Source organism: Mirounga leonina, unplaced genomic scaffold (assembly GCF_011800145.1).
Source record: "Mirounga leonina isolate KUSES-001 unplaced genomic scaffold, KU_Mleo_1.0 Mir_82, whole genome shotgun sequence".
NCBI lineage: Eukaryota > Metazoa > Chordata > Mammalia > Carnivora > Phocidae > Mirounga > Mirounga leonina.
Genome location: NW_023270825.1, coordinates 39,956,769 through 39,962,768, shown reverse-complemented (window position 1 = coordinate 39,962,768; position 6,000 = coordinate 39,956,769). Strand labels below are relative to the sequence as shown.

Genomic DNA, 6,000 nt, shown 5'->3' with positions numbered 1-6,000 from the left:
TGAATAAGCTAGTATAGGGATCCTAGCTAAGATAGTCAAAGGAGAGTTTCTTCTTTTTCTTCTTCTTTTTTTTTAAAGTTTTAACTTTTTAAAGTAATCTCTACACCCAATGTGGGGCTGGAACTCGTGACCTGGATATAAAGAATCACATGCTCTTCTGACTGAGCCAGCGAGGCACCCCTCAAAGGAGAGTTTCTGTTTCTGAATTCCCAGGAGCCGTTCAGATGAGACTGGTCTAAAGAGTTTTGAGTGGCTGGAGCTATTTTCATACCCCCTTTTACTGTGGTCTGATCTTATTAATGTTCCTGTTCTTAGATTTCTGTAAGATTGCATCTCCCTTGTACTGCCCTGATGCTGGTTTTTCAGCTTTTCCGAGTTCTTCATTAAACAAGTGAAATGAGTCTTTTCCGAGTGACTTTGCTGTGACTAAATTGATTAGTTGGCTCAGAATACTCTAAAGTCCTCTCCCTTGGGAAGAACCAAATTTTACCGTGAAGACCTTGACAGATTTACCAGCTTTACTCAACACCTCTTGGGGTGGCTGCCAAGTTCACAACCCTTTTTCCTCTCTGGGAAGACACCCAGACACACAGGGATAGGTCCTCAGTGACCATATTTAAGCCACAAGATCTTGTCATCTTCTCTACAGAGGAGTGGTTCAAAAACTTTCACATGGTTCTGAATCAGCGGGAGGACTTTTTAAAACATAGATTGTGGGACCCATCCCTGCAGTTTCTTTTCCAGTAGGTCTGTGGTTGGGACCCAAGCATTTGCATTTATAACAAGTTCTCAGGTGATACTGATGCTGCAGGTGGGGCCCCACACTTTAGGAACCACTGCTGGAGATAATTACCTCAGGGACAGTCACCCTGAGATAGGGCTATCAGCTTCTCTCAGGAATTTGTGACTTGGAACAAAGAGATGTGGAGACTGAGGGCTGTTAGAGCAGCGCTCTGGAGAGAAGTTCCAAAAACTATCACTGTTTCTTCTCTGAGCTGGTAGGTGGAGCCTTAGTTACTTAATCCTTTCACTTAATCCTATTACTTTCATTATTTTCCATAAACTGGCCATAGAAAAGTTTCTCTTGCCTGCCCCTAAAAGAACTTGAACTTTAGACACAAGTATTAGACCCAAGAACTTGTGTCTTTAGATACAAGAACTTAGAACTTGAACTACGACACAAATATATCAGTTATGGGTTCCACCAGAAAAACAAAAACCATTCTAAGTATTTAAAACAGACATAATACAGTACAGGGAATTGGTCATGGGGTGATAGAAAGTCTGAGAAGCCAAACAGGCAATGAGAGATTAGCAACAGCAGGAAGCCCCCTCTGCCCCTAGGCTGGAGGGACAAGGGGAGAAGGTGGCATTAACAGAGGCTGAGGTGAACTGGAAGAAGCTGGAACCACAGTGGACCAGCCCAACATGGGAAATGCTGCTGCCCTTGCCAGAAACATCACCCAGTGGTGGAGAAGTGGAAGTGGAGAAATACCCTGGGCTCACGCTTGCTCTTGCTTCCAACCTCTCAGCAGGGCCTCTCTCCACTCAGGAGCCGGGGGCAGATGGCCTGTGATAGTGACGACAGCTTGGGGCAGTGGGGAAGGACAAGGCATGGATCTGAAAACAAGCCAAGGCCAAGCACTGTTCAATTTGGATTTCTCATTTTTTTTTCCCAAAGTACATTTTGCCTACTTACAATTTAGTGAGATAATATGTGCTTGCTATATAATTTCTAATAGTTTCTTGTTAAGAACAAATTTTTTAAAAATTAGCTTTTTACTGTTTCATAATTACGGTTGACATTTGAGATAATCTTCAGGGGAAAACTGCACATGATAACAAGAATCAGCATCTGAATTTTCAATGGCAGAAATGTTCGTATTTGTCTCATCTAATTTAATGCTCAAAAACCTTGTGAAGTAGGTTTTGTTGTTAACTCCATTTGAAGAATAAGAAAGTCGAGGCTCAGAGGGAGTAAGCAACACAGAATAAGCAAAGTCACATTGCTCAAAAGTGGTAAAATGGCATGATCCCAAACCTGGGCTCAGCACATAACCTCAATTGTTGCAAAACACCAAGCTATTGTGTGAAAACACATGCAAAGCTACAAACTTAAAATTCTTTCTCTGTTTATATCTCATTTCCTCCCTTATCTAAAGCCCAAGGTGTAGAGTAAAACCTTGTAACCAGAACTGAGAGAGGTTATTTTTGAAAGATTAGCAAAATACCCTAAGACACCTTCCCCCTCCTCCACCTGTAGATGGTCAATTAAATCTATTCTCAGTAGTCCCACAGTTCCCTAATTAATAGGCAACGATTATGGGGCAAGACGGGGTCTTTCATAAGATCATTCTAGAATAACAGCAATCATTTAAAAAAGAAAAGAAAAAAGGCAAAGAAACCCTTTGAGCATGTAAATTAAGCTAGACAGAGTGGGTGTTTTTGATGTCTCATGAGACTACTTAGTCACTTAGAATTAAATACAAACACACACAATGAGTGTATATGAATATATGTGCATGCGTCTCATAGAGAGGAAGAGAGAGACAGTTCCCTTCTGTCTCGATAGAAGTTGTTAATCTCCCTCTGGTCCCACGTCCACAGACTGCCTTTCTGCTGCTGAAGAGCCATCTTTGTTTCCCCTGGTTACCAATGAAACCATGTGCAGGGATCAGTTCAAATCCATCACCACTTACAGAAAAATGCTTCCAAATATAACACCTTACTTTCTGTATGTTATCGACATATCTATTGAATAGGAAGGACAGCTCACATGTGCGCATCCACACATTTTTGTGCTTAGAGTCTACCGTATACGATGTCTTTTACATATGGAAAGGAGCTGTGTAACATGGCACATCCCTATAACATTAATTGCTATAGAGAGTGGAATTTTTTTCTGCAGGCAGGCTCCATCCTCTCCTTCATTGCTGAAGACCCAAGAGAAATTGCTGTAAAGTGATTTGTCCTATAAAGTTACTCCTTGGAGTGCACCTCAATAATATACTTTTATCTATAAGGATAAGCCCTGCCTTATAGAGTCTCCACATCCAATTTATTGACTCAATAAATTTCAGGCTTACTGATTATGTTTCCATCTAAAAGCTTTACACAGTTATAAAACTGGAGAGCCTTTAGAATCATTTCAGGTCAAGTTTCTTTCTGAATATTTTTCCACAATGAGCTGCAATACATTAAGCCTACCCATTAACTAGAATATCACCCGTTATACTCTTGATCTGATGGCCAAGGGAACATTTGCATTGTCTGGGTTCCATTTAACACAATATTTGAAATGGATAGAGTAGCTCAGAACATTCAAAGTTATCTTCCTTCACTGGAGAAAAATGTGTATGGTCTGTAAGGAATAGGCTTGTTAAAAGAAAATCAGAATTCAGCACTAAAACTCCTCTCTCAGCAAAACAAAGCATCTCTCTCTCTCCCCTGAGATCTTCAACCAGTTCTGTGAATATTTTTCTCTTGAACCCAAGTTAGTGTTGCATAATGAAATGAAAAAATAAGAGTGATAAGCTTTCCACCAATAATTAGGTGGAGTTGTTTGAAATCTTAATCATGAACTTTTTTGTACAGTCTTCTAGAGATTTTGCTAGTGGAAATAAGGGTGTGAGCTGATCCTTATTTGTGATTGAGATACATCAAGTACCATTATCATTTACCTTTACAACTGGAGTAACTAGATGCATTGATTTCTTTTATTCACTTAAAAAGACACCTGGAGATTTGCTCTCAGTGTTAATTTTTGATAATACTTGGTATTCATTGAATAATGAAAAATGTCACGGTAAAATTTTACATACGAAAATAAAATCTTCCTAAAGGGTCAGAACTCTGCTACACACCTTTTGCTTACCTTTAACTCAACATTTGACTGTATTAAGATCACAGCATTCTCGAACAGCACGATGTTGCTTGGTTTGGGTCATTTAAAAAAAAATACTTGAGAGAAAGGTATGGGAAATGAGGGGAGAGTGTTGTGGATTTAAAAGTACACGTGTATATATGTGTCGTTTATTAAAACTTCAGACAAGGACGTCGTCTTCCTGGGAGTTGAGAGCGTCAGGGCGGGAAGTCAGCTGCAGGGAAGAACAAAAGCATGGCTGCGCGATAGTACTATCTCTGCAGCAGCAGCAGGCTCCCTGATGGAGGGTTGCAGCGACTGCCTGTTACGCCGCCTTTTTACTAGTGACAGCGTCCGTTATTCTGTCAGCTCAGCCAACTAAGCTGTTCCCTGCGTTCTGGTTGGTCACCCGGACTCCGTTAAATGGGAGAAGGAAAGAGGACAGAAAGATGAATTGTACTAAGTGGGGCACACAGGGATTTCTCTTCTTCGGGGCCGGCATCGCCTCATCCTCGGGGACGTGGGGGAATTCCAGGGCGGCTTTTAACCCAGAAACCAGTGCGTCCTATTAATTAGTTTCTACGCGCAAGGACGGCAGTGAAAGGCTTAATCTTCTCTTTCCAGCTGGGGCCAAGAGCCGGGTTGATCAGAACTGCCTGGCCCGTGCGCACCAGCGCCGGACCCCTGGTGGCCCTCAGAGCCCGCACTGGGCAGAGTGGAGGTCAAGTCAAAGGGCACGACCGCAGGGTGCCCTCCCCCCACATCCCCCGCCCGCGCTGTCCGCAGCTCGGCTTCTTGAACGACCACCGCTAACACTGCAAGGCTGGAGGGCGGGGAGGGGGCGGGTCCCGGCGGGGGCGGGACCAAAGGGAGGGGACGGAGCGGCCGAGGAATATTTCGGGAAGTGTAGTTCTTCGAACCCCAGTTAGCGTAGCTACCCGTCTGTGCTTGGGAGACCCAGACTACAACTCCCAGGGGTATGCGGGCCCGGCTGGGGAGTCCATGCGCAGTGGGCGCCACATTGTATCCTATCAGGCGAGGAGAGGGTGATGTCACCTGCGAGTTGGTAACCTACGAGCGGCTGTGAAGGAAACTGTTTAACCGGATCCCATTGTACCCGGAGCGCAGAGCCGCCTTTCCAGCATGCAGGAGCTGCTCAGGTAAGGGGGACGTGCCGCCTCGCCCGCCGCACTCATTCATTAAGTAGCACCGCGCGGTGGCGCCGGGGTGGGCGCGCTTCTTCGGGCCCGGCGCTGGGTTCGCGGCTCGCCCTCCCGCTGCCTTTCCTGAGCCCCAGGGCCAGTAGGTAAATATTAAACCCGTCCTTCAGGTTGGGTATGGGTGGGAAAGGGACCTAGACAGCTCCCGGCTGCCAAGCTGGGTTTGGGAAAATGGCTGCAAGCGCGGCGAAAAGCAAGGCGAGCCCGGAGGAAGGCGCCCCCGAGGACAGGGGTCCCTCCCTCCTTTCTTTCTGTGGCGCTAGGATGCCAAAAGAGCAGGCAGGGTACCACTCGCCGCCTTGCTGTGGGCTCCCGAGGCTGCGGCGTTGGGGTGCCGGGGCGTCGTGGCCTCGGCTGGGGGCCCTGCCTCGGTAGGGAGCTGCTGGTCCGGGAGGCTCCGAGGCAGGCGTGGTGGACTCGGAGGCGGCGACAGGGAAGGAGGGACTCGTTTAGCCGCCGGCCCGCGTCCGAGCAGAACCCCAAACATCCTTGCAGCCCTCACTTCAAGCTTTATTCGAAAGGGACGGGGTGACTGTAATTCCAAGAAAGTTGGAAGCTAAAGGTCTCACAGGAGACGAGGGAAACCCGCGCTGCGGAAGGAGCATGGGGGTGTTGGCGGACAGCAGTGAGTGGAGGCTGCGCCGCCTGCGGAGCGGGTTTGAGGCGCCGCAGAGCGCTCCCGCCTCTCTGCCTGGGAAAGGTGCATCTTGGTTCCCCCTGCTCTGATTGCTCGCTCCACACAGAGCACCTGAGCGGGGGCGAAGCATCTGCCCGGAGCCCTGGGCTGGGAGGTGGTAAGGCGGTGCGGGGTGTCGAATAATCAGATGATAAGGCTCGCTGTGAGGCAGGAGGGCTGGGCAATAGGCACCAGCTGGTGTCGAAAATCCAACCGCTCGTGATGGGCTTGCCCTTGTACTT

The 6,000-nt window shown here is 47.0% G+C and overlaps 1 protein-coding gene across 2 annotated transcripts in view; it reads left to right on the top strand.

The window, feature by feature from the left end:
- Positions 1–4,901: 4,901 nt before the first annotated feature.
- The window catches only part of DAAM1 (dishevelled associated activator of morphogenesis 1), a 164,581-nt gene continuing 163,482 nt past the window's right edge, over positions 4,902–6,000 (top strand). For both annotated transcript variants that reach the window (XM_034992415.1, XM_034992414.1), the window contains exon 1: positions 4,902–5,022. The gene's annotated coding sequence lies outside the window, so the exon portion shown is untranslated. The remainder of the gene's footprint in view (positions 5,023–6,000) is intronic.